Here is an 18893-nt window from a genome sequence, read left to right on the forward strand (position 1 = left end):
TAATTTGGCTATGTGGCTTAGCTGTAGCAGTAGGGCTTCTATTTTTGTTTTATTTCAAGGAGAAATTTAAATGTCCTTCAAAACGTGACTAAGAAAAGAAGCCCAGTTATATTCATTCTGTTTGCAGGAAGAAGTATAGACAAAATAAGTAAGTAAAGACAAAAGTATAGTATAAAGTACAGAAGTATAGACAAAATAAGTAAGTAAAGACAAAATAAGTAAGTAAAGACAAAATAAGTCTTCCTAAAGTAAGATCTCAGCAAACAAGGCCCAGCGAGTCGTTAGAACTCATGTTTGGCTACAGTAAGAAAGCTGTACAGGGCAGAGGAAGTTCAGATATTGCTGCCTTTGGCTCCTCCTAATCGCTAAATTACCTTACATTCATCAGAATTCACTAGTTGTGAAAGGCTGGCAGTTTTGATGGAAATAACCAGAAATGGGAAGTGAGGGGTGAGAAGGCTGTAACATAGAGTTTTTGTAAGAATTAATGGGACCAAAATGAAAACTAAGAGACAAAGATGCCTGTCTTGTAAGCACCAGTGGGTTCAAATCTGCACACTGCTGTACCCTAGGAAATTGCAGTTATCTTTAGGAGAAATAAAATAAATATAATATAAAATAAAGGCCTGAAACTTGCCTGTCAAGTTGCATTTCTCTTACTCATGTTTACTCTTTCATTGTTGTCCCTTCAGCTTTTCCTTTTCTGTGCCTTTCCTTCTGAGCTTTGACAAGACATGCAATATTGTTACATTGAAGTATAAGGGTAGAATAAGAAATTTAGAAAAGTATTGTGAGAAAATGATTGTCAGCACAACTTTTCTGGTGTTCTTCTAGACTTTATTTAAAATATTAAGTACTGGGAGCTCCTTTATAAGTCTTACCTCATAATTTAATCTGCCCTCTGAGACACAGCACCAGTATTCTGTAGCTTTTCCTTTCCTCCTTTCCTTTGACTTTCACACTTGAACAAAACAAGCCTGCCAAATGAATAAGAGGATTTGATAAAAGTAGCTTCTTCATGCCACTGCCTGCTCATGTGCCCAACCTAGTTTTAGGAAGAGACATCTCTCCGCAGTGGCATTCAAGCCTGTATTCCAGTGTTTCACTGAGTCAGAATTTCAGTGATCTGGTTTTAAAATTATACTAAATTATATAAATTACTCATACATGGTTTTGGAGCACAAGTCACTTTTTTGAGATGTCAGCCTTGTAAAATAAACAAGACTAACCCCAGAGGGAAGAAATCCCACATTCCTTTTCTAGATTTTAGGCACAGGATTCTACTGCAGCCAAGCCTTCATCTTCCAATAAAAAACCCTGCAGGGAGTTCAAGTATAAATGTATTTTGTTTTTCTCTACTATGATTTCAGTGTTTTGGAGAACTTGAAATTCATGCTCCACATCTCATTGGAAAAGTTTTATAGATACTGCTTACTTGTGGTGGCATGGCAGGGGCCTGCGGGCCAGGAGACGTGAACACATTTCTTTCGCCTCTTGTAGGTGAAAGAAATGTGCTTTCACATCAGACATTTTCTTTAGGATGGAAGTGGATTGGAATTCAAAATGACATTCTTGGAGATTTCTTTCCTTGAAACAGTCTGTTGAGGCTATCTTTGCTTGTCTGAGTAATGAACCGTGAGTTGCACTGAAGTCATAAGCACAGCCCCAAGTGTTCCAGTGAAAAGGTTTGAGATTAATCACGTGCTTACAATTCAAAAGGTGTTTACTTTCTCTTCAATGTTGCCAATCAAAGATCATCCTATCCTAGTATTTGCCTTTATATACTATTTATATGCTATAAAATGACTGCAAAACAGTTCTACTCTGACTTTTCCCAGTTAGCCAAAATGAATACATAAGAATCCTTAACAACATAATAAATCTCATTCTCATATAATGCAGTTTTCATTAGAAAACTGTAGTCATATGTATTTTGTTACTCCAGGCCGGTGGTTCTGCAAGTATAGACAAGGTAAATGTGCGTCATTCTCTCTGGAATTCTACGCATTCTTTATTTCTCACAACTGCTTTTAGGATGGACATTTATTTAATCAGAGCAGTCCTGCCAATCATACTTAGTCATTCTTGGAGACATAACCTTGGCTACTAATTAATTATGCTCTGAATTTGTTAATGAATTCAGGTGGAGGACATCTTAATATATATTCCTCACTTATATCATGTACTGTACCTAGACTGTCATCAGACATAAATGATTGTTTTTAGTAGGCTGATATTCGTGGCATGCTTGATCAGATGGCTGAGTTATTTGAAGATGTGATCCTGTAAGGTTAGGATTCCCATCACCTCCTGGACTAATGGCAAATTATATGTGATAGAACTGCTGCAGCTTGTAACATTGATAATTTCTGTGCTTTTTATCATCAAATCCCTATGTATTGCATAAGGTAAAGATTTTTCTTGTTTTTCAGAAAAGCAAACTGAAGTGCAGCTGTGATGTTGTTTGCGTGAGAGCACTGGGACTGGTGTAGCACCTTCTTTCTATCTCAAACCAGGAAGTCACACTTCAGTCCTGTTGCCCCTTTATTTAGTAGAGGAATTCACTGTGCTAACTGGTGCATTGGTGCAGAAGAAGTAGCACTAAAACTGTCCTAATTTTCTGCCCACCATCTCATCAGGGAGCAAGCAGTCTGGCAGGAGCTGCTTTCCTTCTAAGTGCATGCAGACTACAGCCTTCAGAGGATAATTAATGCCTTTTTATTCTTCTGTGGTAGTTTATCTCAGTTTTCACCCTATGAATATAAACATTAGTTGGGAAAATGAAAGATTTCCTTATTGATAAGCCATGAAATTAAATTCTCTTTTGATCTTTGCTGGAAACTATTATATACATAGGTTTCTCTTTTCAGAGAAAATAGAGGAATAGTTGCATTAAACATCTAGAAAATAAAACAAAAGCATGACCATTTTCCTAAGGAATAATGCTGTTGTGTTATGATTTATCAGTATAATTTATCTGTGCATTGTGTAGAAAATAAATGCCTTTAAAGGCTATTTTCAGGAATAATTAAATAGATGAAAAGCGCCTCTGTTAAAAGTAATCAACAAAGTTTCTGTTGAAGTCCGTGAAATGCCTTGCACTGACTTAAGCTGGCTTTCATATTGTTCCATATAATCATAAGCAAGCTGCATGAAAGGTGTTGTATTGTTTTACTTTACCATATCATAAAGTAGGTAGTAGGTAAAATATTCAGAAATTAGAGCAAGAATCAAAGAAGCTTATGAACCAAGTCTCACTATTGGTTATGACTTTAAGCCAGGTTTTGAATGCATTTAGATGATTAAAGATCAGCTGAAGAATCTACTGGACTTTTCAAAATCGTTCAATGATTTCCTGTGTGATCAAAAGGACTACATGTCTGTGCATAAAAAGCTGGATGTACACTCAAAATCATGCCCCTAGGTAAGTGCCCATTTGATTTGAAAAAGGGTATTTAGTCATTAAGTCAGTAAGATGCCTCCGCAAATGCTGCCCAGAAAAAGCAACTTCTCATTCTAGAGTATCTTTCAGAATATCAGAAACTGCAATATGCAAACTTCAGTCAAATTAGGACCCCTGTTGCAGCTGTGAGTGGTCTAGAATATATTCCAGAATATATGACTTTAAAGTAATATGGCTTATAAATAATTCAAACCAGAAATTGTTCTATTTTGTTAAATACAATTATTGTGCTGAATGAATTATGTTTTAAGATAAACAAAATGTTTAAAGGTTTTGGAAAAAGACTGCAAAAACAGTAACAAGGAAGATGTCAGAAGCATGATAAAATATAAAATTTGCTAGCTGATGATAAATGAAGCAGAATAAATTGTTTTTATTCACTATAGTTTTAACTCATAATACTGATGGTAATGGAAAAATATCTACAAAATCAGTTCAGCTTAAGAAGTTATTTAAATCTAATAACTTGTCTCCAAAGTGGGTGGTGAGGCACTGGAGTGGGTTGCCCAGGGAGGTTATGAATGCTCCATCCCTGGCAATGTTTAAGGCCAGGTTGGATGAAGCCTTGGGTGGCATTGTTTAGTGTGAGGTGTCCCTGCCCATGGCAGGGGGATTGGAACTAGATGATCTTAAGGTCCTTTCCAACCCTAACTATTCTATGATTCTACGATTCTATGATTCTAAAAATGTCCTGGGAATATCTGTATCAACTTCAAGAAGCAACCAAGAAAAAATTATGTTGTACATCTGGGGTAACATTTGGAGGTTTCTAGAAGTGCTTCCGTGGCTGAGAGCTGAAAATCTGGAATCTGTGAAGCCAGCATGTAATACAATGCTACCATTTGTGAAAACTCTGTTTGTGTGATCAGATAGTCCCAGAAGACTCCTGGGTATGAAGTTTAAAGCTAAATAGTGAGTCAATGTAAAAGCAATTTAATGTTTAAAGCTGTGGAATGAGGAACAAAAGCTGACAGATGTCCAAGACAAATGCGGCTGCATTTTGGCAGTCATTTGAAGGCAAATTCTAGGACTTTTGTATACTGTCTTCAACCTATAATTTATGAGATGCAGCTTAATTGTCTTTATTTTCCATTGTGGATCTATGCAACTAAAAGATATTTGCTTCCAGGCAGTGTGTGGCATTTACTACAGTCAAATTAATGACTCAGGCAACCTTAAAGACTCTATAGCATTAAAATGCTCTGTATATCAAGAATACTGTTATTAGTCAGCACAGTTTTTATTTAAGCTTTCTGAAATTACTTTATTCCCAGGAGAAACTGTTTTACAATGGAAGCTTGATTTTTCAGTAACAAGGCATACCTGTGTGTACCTAGTAAACCTAGCATAATTAATGTAGTAGAGCTTACAAGGATGATGCACACATGCAGTGTCAGGCATATGGGGAAGGTATGAAGTTCTATACACCCATTTTATTTTACTCATTCATCCACTGCAAAAGGTGATCAATGAAACAGAGGCTCTCTTGCCCCCATCTCAAATATATAATCTTAAAAATAAGCAAGCAGTAGCAACAGCACTGCAACCCCTGGCTACCCACAAATGGCACTGTGTCTATTTGAAAGGCTAGTTAAAGGGGTTGAATTCTGTACAGAGTCTTGATGTTACCTGTTAACATTCATCAGCAATAATTGAGTCTAAACAGAGCATAGGTACTGGGAAAGTGAATACAAGTCACCTCCACTAGAGAAGACTAGACATCAGACCTCAGAGGTAAGGAACAGAGCTGCTTTTATGATGATTTCTCTTTTATCTTTTTTTCTTTACTTTGAGGAAGGAAAAATGAGAGAAAACCACAGCCAGTAAATGTGGAACAGAATATGCAGTGACTGTTAGCTATAAAAAAGCAACCAGCTCTTGTCCCATGCTTTCAAATGCGTACAGTATATTTTACTGTTGTCAGTATAAACAGCTACCTGGCCAAGTTCATTAAAAATGTGTTTAAAGCCTCACATAAACCTTCTGTTTCTCACATGCAGAATCTTCAATGAACTTTAAAGGACACTGCTGAAATCTTGATCATTTCTTTGCAGCTGAACAGCTGTTGAATGATGGCTTCTGGAAGCACAGCAAATGGCTTGGATTAAGACCTGGCTACAAATTTACAAGGTAAGTATGAGGGAAAAGTAAACAATTAAGTCTTTATGAACATCAAGGGAGACAGTGCAGAGTGTGCAGAAATAGCTGTGGAGGTTGCCAGAGTCCCATATAGCTACTGGTAACCTTTGTGGGCTTTTCCATTTGAGGATGACAAAGTGGTGAAAGTTATCCATAGTTCCAAGAACACTTTGGCTGGGAAAATCCTAAAGTTTTACTCCCATGGAATTTAAATCTGTAATTTAATCTGAGATTTATTTGATTTTCATCCATAATCAAGCAACAGAAATGAAAAGGCCTTTTGTCTTTACTGTATCCATTATTCATGAGGAAATGGGGAAGGGCTGATTTTATGGAAAGTTATCTTGCAAACTATGGAGATAGACTTGTAATTAAAGAACTGTAATCTTCACAGTCTCTTATTTGGCCTAGGCCAGAGAATATACTCTAATATACTGCTTTCCTACCTAAGGCACAAGAACAATCATGTTTATGTTTATCTGTGGCTGACAGTATTGCTGCTTGTGGCTGTTCTGCAGCTATCTTTAGACTTTGTAGCAGAAATGACCTACCTAATATCCCAGGCATCCTTTTCTTAAGGGTAGGGTAGACTTGGATGTCTCTGAAATAAAATAATCACATGTATTACCTAATTCTGCAGCCAGATGGAACGTGGAAATTTGTACATCCTAAAATACTCTTCTCTGTGTGGACTGAATTATGTTGACAAGAACCACTAAAAGCTACAATGTGGTGCAGTTATTGCTTAGGTGTAAGTAAGCAAGTAAGATTAAGTAAGTTACATCAGGAAATGCTTTAGAACAGGAAGTGAAATAGTTAATATTTTAAAGGAATTGTTACTTCAAGTTTAAGGTACTTAGAGAGTTAGCTAAACTTTGATTTCTTCATTGTAAAAAAATGCTCTAAAGTCTTTAATAACTTCAAAGGTTGAGGGCTTCAGTTTTACGGTAGCAGAATGCTGACTGAGCTTCTCAGGACGAGTTCAAAAGCAAAAGCACAACTTGCTTTGATCAGAGAAAGCTTAATTATATTATGGTTCTGGTGAAGTCTGCATTGCCTTGATAACTGCAACTGGCAAATTTTACCCTTCCATTCCTCCATCATACTATACAAAATAATCACTTTCTACATATAACTCAGGAGTTAATAGATTCTCCTACATTTCATGGCCTTGCCTCTGATTTCTGATTAGAAGCTCAAAGTTTTCAGTATAGTGGTGGAAAGGCTTCCCTTCTTCACATTCTGGCAGAAAACAGAAAAGGAAAAAAGTCCTTCTTAGGTTGTTGTGTACCTTTTTGAAGCCTGTAAATTATAGAATGTGGTTTTGTTTCAATTAATACTGAACAACTATGCTCAAGTCTACCAAGTCATGCCAGTATTCATCAATAGACAATGTATTACATCTACACGAGAAGGGAGAAACTGGAGCCTGCTGAGAACAACAGAGCAAAAGACTGCTATTACAAAATTTAATGCCCCTTACTGGGAATAACTGTCTGCCAAGAGGCTGCCTGCTTTTATAATCCTTAAAAAACCACAAAATACCTTTTATGACTGTGGGTAATCAATCGAAAGGAGATGCTGCTGAGCTATTGATCTCTTCCTTATAACAGGTTTTTTGCAGGTGAGACTGAACACAATAAAAGGCTTTAGACAAATTGGATTGGACACAAATACTGAAATTGTGCCAGAAAAGAAAGGCTGCAAAGCATCGCAGATCCTTACATAAATAACAAAGGTCCAATAATCTGCATATATTAGCACATGTCTATCTAGGATATCATCTGTTCTGATGACTATTTCCTGAACTGTCCCTGTGTGACCTTGTCACTACATTTCCTGCCCTAGACTGTTGCTGTGTTTCTATCTATCCTGTCTTCAGTCCATTCTCTCCCCCATGGCTTAATTTCTTCCCTTCTAAATTCTAAATTCTGCTCTATTCTATTCTCTATTTTCTTCAGTATTTTTTTCTTTCTGTATACTCCCTGTCACCATCAAGTCTTTTTAACTTTGTCTTACTCAGTTCTTCCCAGATTTTCTGAATTACACAGCTATTTTCTTCAGTGCCAAAGCTACAGAAACATGGGAGGAAGAATTTCTTCTTCTTGTTTCTCAAGCATGGTGTTAAATTACTCATGGCAATCGTGCAATTACAGAAAAAGAAGTTTCTTTAGTTCAGGCTAGAAATTACATATTCAATGCACTTTACTGTCAGGCTGTACAAAAAGCCTCGACTGTTCACGTGGGAACGGAAACTTTGGAAGCTCATATCTTAACCAAATTTGGGAGAATTTTTACACCATGACACTGCAGTGATGTTTTCCCTCTGCCAGATTTCAATTTCTTGCTCTTTAGTTTGAAGGTGTTAAAAGTTTTACTTTTTTTTTCTTTTTGATGGTAAAATATTATTGGCCTGCATCTTTCCTGAAACTGGCTCATCTCTTTAAGCTGACGCTTTCCAAAGTCTTTCAGCTTGAGGCAAGCACTGGAAAATCCTAGGAATGGTCAACACTGGCAAAGTTATAAACAACTAAAAATAGGTCTTACTGTGGAAGCCTTTGAATATGCTAACTGTAAGAGGTACTGTCAGCTTCATGTGTAAGAGACAGAACAGACAGCTTGGCTTTCTTTAGAGATACCTTGGCAAAGACCTGCTCATCTCCCTGAGGCAGTTCACATGCACACAGTTTCTAGGCACATTTCCAAGGAGAGAATTGAGTAAATGCTACTTCACAAGCCAGGACAGGATTGAAAAACTTGCTCTGTAGCCGCTGTGCTCTCAGAGCAATAAGCAAAAATTAGAGGGTGAGACTGTGGTTTATATCCTCTTTCAGATCCCAGAGATTACTGTCTCCAGCTGCTCATCACTACCTCTTTTGGAGTTCATAATCTCTGTTGATTTGCCAATGGCAGATACAAGTAGTGGGTTAGATCAGCTGGAGAAACTCTGTTGTTTGGTTAGCTGCTGGTTGGGGATTTTTGTTCGTTGGTTTTGTGTTATTTTTTCTTTTTGGGGGGGGGGGTGTTGAGTTTTTCTTCTCCTTGATTTTTGTTCTTTTTAAATGTGAAATAAAACTAGCATAGTTACTGTACTTTGGTGTAAAGGCCAATTTATCACTATTTTTTTTACAAAATTCTCTGGAAATGTTCATGCTACCCAGTTCATTTTCAAGTGCTCGTAGCTTAAGCACTTAACCTCAGCTCCCAGCACCAACTCAATATGAGCCAATGGTTTTCTGATTAGCCCTATATTGATTTACCTTAATCTAAGTGTAAAGTTTCTCCCTAGTAACAGTATTCTGCCAGGAATGCCACGGCTTCCTTAATGGTTGATTACATAATATTCTTCATTACCTTCTTTTTGTTGTATTTTTTTGTGACATGGCTACAGTTCACAAGTAGTGCATGAGCTGTTTCACCATGAAGAACCTTACTTTGAATAGTGGCATCATTTTAAGACTTTTTAATGAGATATCTAATTTCTATTTTTGTGGCATGAACAGTTTTCAGATTTTTAATACTCATGATCTGAATAAAAGTAATTTCTAGAAAGAGATAAGTACGGTATGTCATCATGGACAGGAGATGACTGCATAATACTGTAGTTTTGCCTTCTCGAATTAGGTCTCTTGAGAAAAAAATCTATCATGCCTGTTAAAACCTAGTTATGCTATATCTGTAAAGGTGTCAATGACTGAATAAGGCTTTTTATTTTGTCATGGAGTTTTGTCAGGTGTGCTCTGATTATGTATACAAAACTTTCTCTGATCCCTGTTAGCCCTGTAAACATCACCTAGTATCTGGAAGTCAAGGTTTCTTTTTCAACCCTACTGCTGTTAGTAAGAGCACCACAGACTAAATTATGCCCCCATTTATTTCTTTCTTAAACTACATCTTTGGATGAGCTTGTCCAAATCTGTTAGTTTTCAGTAGAATTTGCATAGGTGCAGCTCAGGACAGGCTGGCCTGCAGCAGTTTATATATGAAAACATGCATAATCAACACATGACCTGAACATCTCTTTTACTATTTTCAGTATTACAAATGATATGCTTGTCACTGCTTCAATACAACTGAATTGGTTTAGTACAAATGGAATAAATATGCAGTCACTGTAGCCAGAAAGAGTCTCTTTCTCTTCTAGATCCATTTCCTGCCTGTAGAAGATTCTTAAATACTGACTTTGGTAATTTGACTAGCTTTTAATTCTCCAAGCAACAAGACATTGTTGTTATTTAAAGACTATTTCATTTTAATAACTTCTACTAGGGGGAATTTGCATCTTTCCTAATTTTTAACTTTACATTAGCTAAGCCTGTTCGTGTCACAGGGAGTAAACAACTAAAGAAACTTCATTCTCTGTTCTCAGCTCAAGTTACTGTTGAAGCACAGCAAGTTGGTGTCCCTGCACACTTACAAGAATCAAATTTCTTTAAGAGGTATGGAACACCTACAGAGTGCATTTGGCTATGTTTTACTTGCTTTAATCCCATTTAGTGTCTTCACTTTAAATATATCTTGCTGAGAAAATGACTTTGGATCCAAGACTGGCTTAGCAACTTTTTGGACTGCTTAATCAGGCAGCTTGAGACATGTTTTAGGTTAAACCCAAATGATGAAATTATGCTATGGGTGCCTCAGTTCATACCTGGGAAATAAGGACTATTTCAAATACAGATACCATTTGCTGATGGGAGAAGGAGATGAAGGTGAATTTGTGCTTGCAGAATCAGCTGTGCTAGAGGGGTTAACACCTCTGTGACTGTGGCAGCTGTGTAGCTGATTTCTGTGAGAAGGTTTTTTTGGGAGGGAAAGTTTAAATTCTGCCTGCCTGAGTAAGAAGCTTTCCTAGTAGTGGCTGCCTGAAGGAAAGGTGCTTTTGTCTTGCCCTAGCTCTACTTTTGGTTTATGAACAATAAACAGTGGTTTATGAATAATAAATTAAATCAGAACATAGTGTTGCAGGTAAGACTGATTTTGTCTTTTGCAAAGTAAGAGGTGATATGTATGTATGCATATTTAATATTAGTTTTGGGGTGGAATCCTTGGATGTATTAACAACTGGTATAGAATACTGGTAGCATGTTGGCCTGGGCATTCCCAGTTCCTCTGGGGTTCACCAGTTGGTATCTGCTTGGGCCCCTGTCCCACTCATATGAGGTTCACTTGAGAGGTAGGCAAGTATGTTTGTCATTATCTCCTCTCCTTAGTTTTACCTAGCTAAGCAGCCTTGACAGCAGTTTAGAGACGTTGCCTAAACGCTGGCAGAGATAGCTAATGGGGTTACCCAAGGGATTAACTGGTTTTGTCTGGGCCATGTGCTTCTTTTACCTTATGCTGGCCTTGGCACAGGGAAATGTGAGTCCTTCCGCTGCTGCAGCTTTCTTGGTCTATTCTACAGTGAGGGTGAGCTAAAGCTTAACCCTAGAGTTGAGGTGAATCTTATTACTAATGTCTACATTAATCTCTCTGACAAGTGTGCTGTATACCTCAGTGCATTTCTACTGGATCCAAATGAGTTATTTTTCCTAAAGACAGTAATCTGGTTTAAATATAGCAAGCACCTACACAGCACACGAAGAGACAAGCAGGAACTTACGCCAGTATGCTTCAGCTATATATTAGTGGCATAGTTCTTACAAAAAGGCTAGCTCAGCCAATAGGAAAGAAATGATGTTTTGTCAATCGTCTACTGGGTCTGTCTACCCTTATTATACATAGAAGGTTGCATAAGTAATAAATCAGGAGCTAGTAAATTGTATGAAGGCAGAAAGACAGTCAATCATTTCTAATCATCACATTATGCTTGACAGTATCTTTAGAAACTGCTTCTGTTATGAAGGGGATGAAGGGAGACTTCCTAGCAAAGTATCTACCAGCTGCTCTGCTTTAAGAGCCCTGATGATACTAGGTTTGAAAAATGTCTGATTTATGGTTTGGTTTCATTTGTTTTCTTTTCTTTTTTTTTTCTCTAAAAAAAAGAAAAAATGTAAATCTGCCAAACATGGTAGTTGGTTTGGGAGTCATTTGGGAACAAAGCATGTGGTAGAAAACCATTTGCTAGGCTTCAGAGAAGCAGAAAATCAGTTTTCCTCCTACAAGGGTGCTTGTTATCTGTGGTGTGCATACTTACTGCTCTTGTCAGTCCCTCATTTCTGTGGGCTCTTGGTTAAAGATACTATCTTCTTTAATGAAATTTAGTTCATTTTTCCCAAATGATCTCAAAGTCAATTACTATTTAGAATACTAAATGCATTTCTGGTTTATGTTAAAGAAAATTGATCTCATTCCACTAGTGTAAAGGGTCTACCAGTGAGCATACTTTATGGACTAAGTAGAGAAACAAAGATCAGTAAACGCAAAAGGAGTATGTTCCTTTTGTCTTTCCTGTCTACTTCTCCCATTAGCTGCTTTCTCATAGTGACCCTCCTTTCGCAATACTATCCTTTGTAACACTGGTCAGGTTTCCTCTTTGCTCTTTAAAAACAATCTGAGTAACAGTCAGCCCTGCAAATGTTTCCATTTCTAATAGTGATATACCCTTTCTAAAACAATTTCTTCATTAGACTTCTTTGCCTAAGGTTGTGTATGTAATTTTACCTTTAGTAAAATGCTGTAAATTTTGTTTCGTTTTTACACGGTGTAAAATGAAATGAAGTGACTTCAAGGGATAGACTACAACAACTGCTTAAGAGCTCAGCAGTACTGAAGATCTGTAAATCAGATCAATGTTAAATTGAGGCAGAGGGAGAAATAGGTACAATAAAATTTCAGAAGCTTGTACTTGATTAGCAAATGCGTAAACATTCCTATTATTAAGATAAATAGCATTGGATTGTAAACAGAGAAGTCTAAATGTAAAGATAGGTGAAATTCTATGGTCTTTAAAGCTAATTTCTCTATTCTTAAAGGCTTTGCTGTGGTCAAGGTCCCATCCATCTTTTAAATAGCATTTTGCTTAAGAAGCAAGAGAGAGGTGCTTCAAACTGGCAGTAGATATGCGAATTAAAGAAGTGAAACAGTGGGTTCAGTTGCAGGACTGGAGCCTTTGTGACTCAGATTCTCCAGCAGCAATTTTCTATCTGTTTTGCCTTCTTGAGATCTGATCTCGTCTGGCTACTCTTTTGCCAGTGATGCTGGGGCCTTGCTTGTGTGTTGATTGTTCAACTGGATGGATACATTAGGCATGGAACTATTTAGAAGTTAAACTATGAAATATAAGGAAAGGTCAGTTTGTATAGAGAGCTTTTCTTCATCAGTACTGCAGGGATTGTATACTACTGTCAGACAGGTCAAATCATAATGCCATATGAATACAGAATACAATGCTCCCATTTTGTTTCAGGCTTCAGGTTTGTTTTGTATCAGATACCAAATTTCTGGCTTATTTCAGGTGACCACAGAATTGAAGTGGGAAATGAGAAAATGGCCATCCTACACATCAAGCTGTCTTAAAAACATACAACAGAATGAATATGTATTTAAATACTTCAGTGATTAACTCTCTTTGTAATCTGTGACAGCTTAATCTCACAAGATAATTGTGGGCAAATTTACCCTGAAGACACATCACTTTTAAAATTTGCGGTAAGAGCTGAGCCAGCAGCTGCCCAATTTGAACAGCAGAGTGAAAAATTCAGTATATTTTTAGTCAACGCAAACTGGTCAAAGAAACATCATGATGTTCTCTGAATTATTTATTTGTCCAAATCTTTCAGCCTTGCTCTGTCTTCTATCACACCTCATGGCACAGATTGGCAGTTGTCAACACAGGCACTGTGGGCCAGTTCTGTTTGTGCTGCACTTGTATGGCTTCATATAGTAAGGGGTGCTCCTTGACATCATTCCAATAGAAAGGAAAAAGAGCTGTTAGTTATATGACAGCAGTCAGATTCTTGCTAGTGAATTTTACTGTATTAATTTGAACTTTATGGAATTTGATAACTTGTTGGCTGAGAAAAAAATTAATATTGTAATAAATCCTTGGTTAAGCATATGTTTGTGTAAAACTGTGTGCTTCACAAATCCATTTGCTTGTCAGTTGTCTCTAGGAGCAATTCTTTTTAAAACAAAGTGGCTACCTATTTACACAGTTTTGTTTATCTTCAGCTTTTTGGCTTATCCCTGAAGGGTATCACTTGTTTTCTCTGCACCAGTATTTGCACTACACTGTGGGCAACACCTCGAAGAAACACAGTATAGGTACGCTTTCTCACTTTCATCTGTGAAAATCTTGATTTTTCACACCCTTCTCCTTCATTTATCTTTGTTTGTGGTTTGTTGCTGCTGCATGCTCCTCCTTGGGCTCCTGCTGTGCCACCTCTCTCCTCACCCTGTTGAGTGAGGCTTCAAGCTATGGTGGTGCCATGTTACTCTTCCCCATGAAAAGTCTAGCTCCAGGCACAGACACACACAGATATTGTGGTGAAAAACATTGCATGAAAACACGTAAAATGGCTAAAAACAAGTGTTCGAACACAATTGCTGACAAGGTTAATAGGAACACTGATGTGTGTCTCTGTGGACAGGCTAGGCCTAGTGGTGGTGGGGCTGCCTCCAGCCTGGGGTGTGTGTGGCGGATACCCTGAGGGAAGGAGCATGGGAGGGATGGGCTGGGGAAGGTGGGGAGATTTGAAGGAAGTGTTCCCATTGGTGTTTCCAGCCCTTTTGCTCTCGTCTCTCTCATCCAGAGTGCTGTGGGCCTCAGCGATGGGTGTCACGAGCTTCCTTCCCTCATGCAGTTGCATAAGATGGCTGTTGCTGTGGAAACTGCCTGCCAGCCTGAGAGTTATGTGCTGCCTAAACTGGCCACCTGTGACATATCTCACCGTGAGCAGAGCATGATCTGACAGCACGACCCCCCAGGGGACATGTGCTGCGAGTAGGTGTAAGGCCTGGGGTGCAGGGCTCATCTCCTGAGCAGGGTCCTCCTTGTCACCACCATGACAGCCTCAGTGGCATGCCATGGCTGAGGAGGCAAGCTGAGGAGGCCCCCAGGGAGGGCAATGTACTGAAAACCTTTGAGAGCACTGACTGGGGAAGCTGGCAGTGTAAGTTTACCTTTGATCTCCTTTTGGAGATGTCTTTTAGATCTGTTTTGTGTGTTTGTTTTCAAGTGTACACAATACACACATTGTGTAAGTGAAAGCAGCACTGAAACCCGTACCTCACTACCTAGGCCCCTGAAGGGGGTTGAACATGACCATGGGGGTCCTGGGGGCTAGGCACAAGCTGCCTTAGTACCTCAGTAATGTGACTATTATTTCCTTAAAAATTATATATTTTTTTCTGTTGATTTTTGCCTGCCATCTTGCTTACAAAAAAAAATAAGAAATCCTAGAGCAACATATGGAAAGTCATGTATGAAGTATACGGCGAAGTGTGGTTTTAGTATAAGCTCATGAATGCTTCATCTTCTGTGTATTCAGTGTACAGTTTGGTTACTTAGGCAGCTGTCAGAAAACAAAAACACTGGAGAGGAATATGCTCTTCAGGCATCATTTCACATTATATAGTTTGACCCCTCAGTATTTTAATAAGCTTCCCTTTTTTTTACATTTTGTCACAACATGAATGTACCTTTCTGATTGCAAACAAGATGTCTTTTAGTATTAGTTTAAAATCAGAGTAGTAGTTTGTGTTTGTTTGTTTTTCTATATGACGTTAAAATATTAGTATATCTAACTGCTTTCTGTGGTGGTGTTTCTACTGTGGATTTTGTTTCCAGACTTGTCTCTTTAATAATTTTTTAAATAGAAAACATATAGTATGGTGAATTAGGTTACTTGAAATTACTGTTGATATCAAGTAAAACTGTTTGAGACAGTTTGGATGTAAATGCATGACCTAAAAAGTTAGGACTACTATTGAGTCAAACCCTATGATTCCATCAGATAAAAGTGAATAAAAAAAATGTGCTTATTTTCTGTCTGAATGATGTTGTTAGGATCGCTGGAGAGATAATAAATTTTATTACCTCATGTTAACTCCAGCCACCTAATGGTCCTTCCATTTTGATTGCTAGTGCTGGTTTGCAAGCAAGACAACTTTTGTACTTCATATCCTGTGTCTTATTAGAAATCTATCCAGACTCTAGTCTTAGATTTTTGTTGCTTTTGTTTTAAAGCATTCTTGGACAGAATTTGTCCAATGAATATTGAAGATGGCAACAAAGCTCACTCTCCTTCTGTTGAAAGATGTTATAGAGCAGCCAAAACACACATTGCAGTTTTCTCCCCTGAAAATCTGTAAAACAATGCTGGTATAATTGATGCCCTTTTTACTATCACAAGTGGATATTCTTATCTGTGTATTTTAGGAGATATCTTGCTGCCTGACCTCCTATGGGAAGATTTTGCAGATAGGTCCAGCATCATGCCCACTAGCCAAAAGGAACTCTGATCTTCAGTTTTTGATTTGAAAACAGGGTAAGTGTTTGAAGGCTGCCACATATCTTGATAAGCTGTTATAAAGGTTAATTACATGCTATTTTGCTTTCTTGATAATCTGTTTCATTTTCTGGTCTGAAATTTCCAGCTGCTACATCAAAGGGGCAGATTCCAGTACAAAGCATGGTACAGTGGGAACATTGCTGAGGCCAAAGTTTGTTACATTAATGTATTTCTTCTGGGTTGAAGTGAGGCAGGAGGTGTGTGAGAGAATTGTAGTAGGTAATGTGAATCTGATGAGAAAGGCCACAACAATCTGAGAGATGAAGACTGGAGGTAAGGAAAGTAAGAAGGTAGATTCAGATTCAGGATGAGCCCTTTTTAAGATATTTATCCATTTTAATTTGTTTTGAATTTGTACTGTGCACTTCTGCAGAAACCCATTTGATCAAGGTACCTAACACAGTCTGAAACTGAAGCTCTGAACTTTGCTGTTCAGACTAGCAGTGTAGATCTGGACAGATTGAATACTGCATGAGGTAGAACATGGTTTGAATTGACAGTGGTGATAATCTCTTAGCAACTTTCTGCAGTATGATAGGACAACCTCCTCTTGAAATTATATGTTATCCTTTTCACAAATAGACTGGAAAAGTTGTTCTTAGTGAACAGAAACAAGAAACTAAAGCTAAAAAAGCAAACCTACTGTACTCAGTCCAGTAACTTGAAAATTGCTCTGAAACTACACCCTCATTTGAGATGGTGGCAGAGATATACTAGCTGAATTGTGACCAAGCAGGCCAGACATAGGCTAAATGCCTTAGGGACAACTCAGGAGGGGGCATCACCTTCAATAGGTGTTCATCTTTTGTCCTGTGGTTGGTCTGCCCAGAGCTTTTGCTGCTTGTTGTGCAGGGCAGTATCAGCTTGCTCAGGAGCAGCTCTACTGCTTAGTAACCAGAGCTTGTCTTGTGCTCTTGAGCAGGAGCCTGCAGCAGCAGCTTGATCATGGGGCTGTCTCAACAAATGTGACTGCCCCATTCCTGGCAGCGTTCAAGGCCAGGCTGGACAGGGCCTTGAGCAGCTTGGTCTATTGTGAGGTGTCCCTGCCCATGGCAGGGGGTTTGGAAGTAGATGACCTTGAGGTACTTTCCAACCCAAGCCATTCTATGGTTCTATGAAATGTTGTTTTTATATGTGTTGCTAGTGCTACAGAGGTTCCCTCTCTTGCGCTCCCCATTCTATATAAATGCAACTGCAGTATTATAAAAGTACTTTCATATTTCTTCTACATTTTTGCATAGGTGAGGTAGTGAGCATAATGATAATATCAGTGTAAGTCTGACAATGGTTCTGACCGTGACACAACTCTTGGTGAGAAAAGTCTAAACTAGCATTCTTGCTGAGTTGCAGACTTTCAAATGTACACCAGACCTAAATATCATACCTATAAAAGGGAGTAGATTTAAAGGCTGTGCTCTGATTCATTCAAAATTACTGTAAAATGTCTTCTGGTTTTGCACAATTATTGTTTTATTGTGTTCAACACTGAAATATGGATGGTGCGTAAAAGAAAGCATGGGTTTTGGAAAAAAGATAAATGCTACATATTTAAATTGGTTTGAAACTTAGCTAGGAATGTGGTCAAGAGTATGAAGCTTTTCTATAGAGACTGAAAGCCTGTTGAAATGTACCCCATGTTTGATGGGCACCCAGAAGTTATTTATTCAATAGCTAGAAAAAGTAATTCTTCTGGAAAATATTCACATTTAAGCAAACAGTGCTGCTGCTTTGAGGATATGCCATTATTTTCCTACATCCTGTGATAGACTATCTTTCACTTTTCTTGTGTGAAGGTAGAACAGATCCTCCTCTAAAGTGGTAGTTACTTTGTAGCGGTTTAAAATACTGTGTAACATGCAGTGAGATGGTTGTTACGGCCTTGTGCATGGAAATTTAGAGACGCTTTCTGACAGTGGGCTTCAAAGTCTACAATTATTTTTATATTAAAAAAACCCCACACACCACTAAATCCTGTGAAAACAACCTGCCAAGGCATGGGAAATTTGAGTGAAACTTTAAAGTAAAAAGGAAAATGCTTTCTGGCATTTTAATATAAAGTAGCGCCTATTCAGTATGAATGCAGTTCCAATTCTTGTTTACTCTAACAGGAGTTGGTTTTATTTATATGGCAAGATCTGTAGTTCAATAGTTTCAAAGATATCAGAGCATATGAAACAATTGTATGTGGTTTGAACTTATATGAGTTTTGAAAACTTAGTTTCTTTATAGTGCTGCATTTGCATCCAGAAGATTTAAACTTTCAGGAAATGAGATTTACAGTCTAGAGATAAGCTTCTCTCTTCCTTCTATCTGTTTAAATAAATATTACTTCTCATTTGCTTGAGAATATATGGTTTGGGTTTCTATTAAAAAAAAGGTCTAGCCTCACCAGGTGGATACTGAAGTTGATAGCATTTTGAAACTTAAGTTTGAACAAGCACAGACATACAGCTACAAGGTGCAACTACTTGTGTCATTACATGTTTTTTACATGGAAGGTTTCTGAATCTTAAGCTCCCGTACTAAAATTCTCCTATATTCCAATGGAAAACCAATTTCTTTCACATATCATAGAATTGTCTGGGTTAGAAGGGATGTTTAAAGGTCATACTTAGTCCAACCCCATTGCAATGATCAGGGACATCTTCAACCAGATCAGGTCCAACCTGATCTTGAGTATTGCCAGGGAAGGGTATCTACCACCTCTCTTCAGTGTATCACTATCCTCGCAGTAAAAAAGTTTTTCTTTGGATCTAGTCTGAATCTAAATCCTTTAGTTTAAAATCATTACCCCTTGTCCTATTGCAACAGGCCCTACTATGTCTTTTGCACAGTTTGAC

The 18893-nt window shown here is 38.0% G+C and overlaps 1 long non-coding RNA gene across 2 annotated transcripts in view; it reads left to right on the plus strand.

Annotated features, from left to right (window-relative positions):
• Window positions 1-4965: 4965 nt before the first annotated feature.
• LOC115946201 (uncharacterized) overlaps window positions 4966-18893 on the plus strand; it is a 79005-nt gene continuing 65077 nt past the window's right edge. Inside the window, exons 1-5 of one of the 2 annotated variants that reach the window (XR_004080306.2) lie at window positions 4966-5197; window positions 5518-5593; window positions 9972-10041; window positions 13712-13804; window positions 15921-16029. This is a non-coding gene — a long non-coding RNA (uncharacterized lncRNA). The remainder of the gene's footprint in view (window positions 5198-5517; window positions 5594-9971; window positions 10042-13711; window positions 13805-15920; window positions 16030-18893) is intronic. The other variant, XR_004080307.2, reaches the window with a different exon arrangement.

The sequence above is a fragment of the Melopsittacus undulatus genome, chromosome 6 (assembly GCF_012275295.1).
Source record: "Melopsittacus undulatus isolate bMelUnd1 chromosome 6, bMelUnd1.mat.Z, whole genome shotgun sequence".
Lineage (NCBI taxonomy): Eukaryota > Metazoa > Chordata > Aves > Psittaciformes > Psittaculidae > Melopsittacus > Melopsittacus undulatus.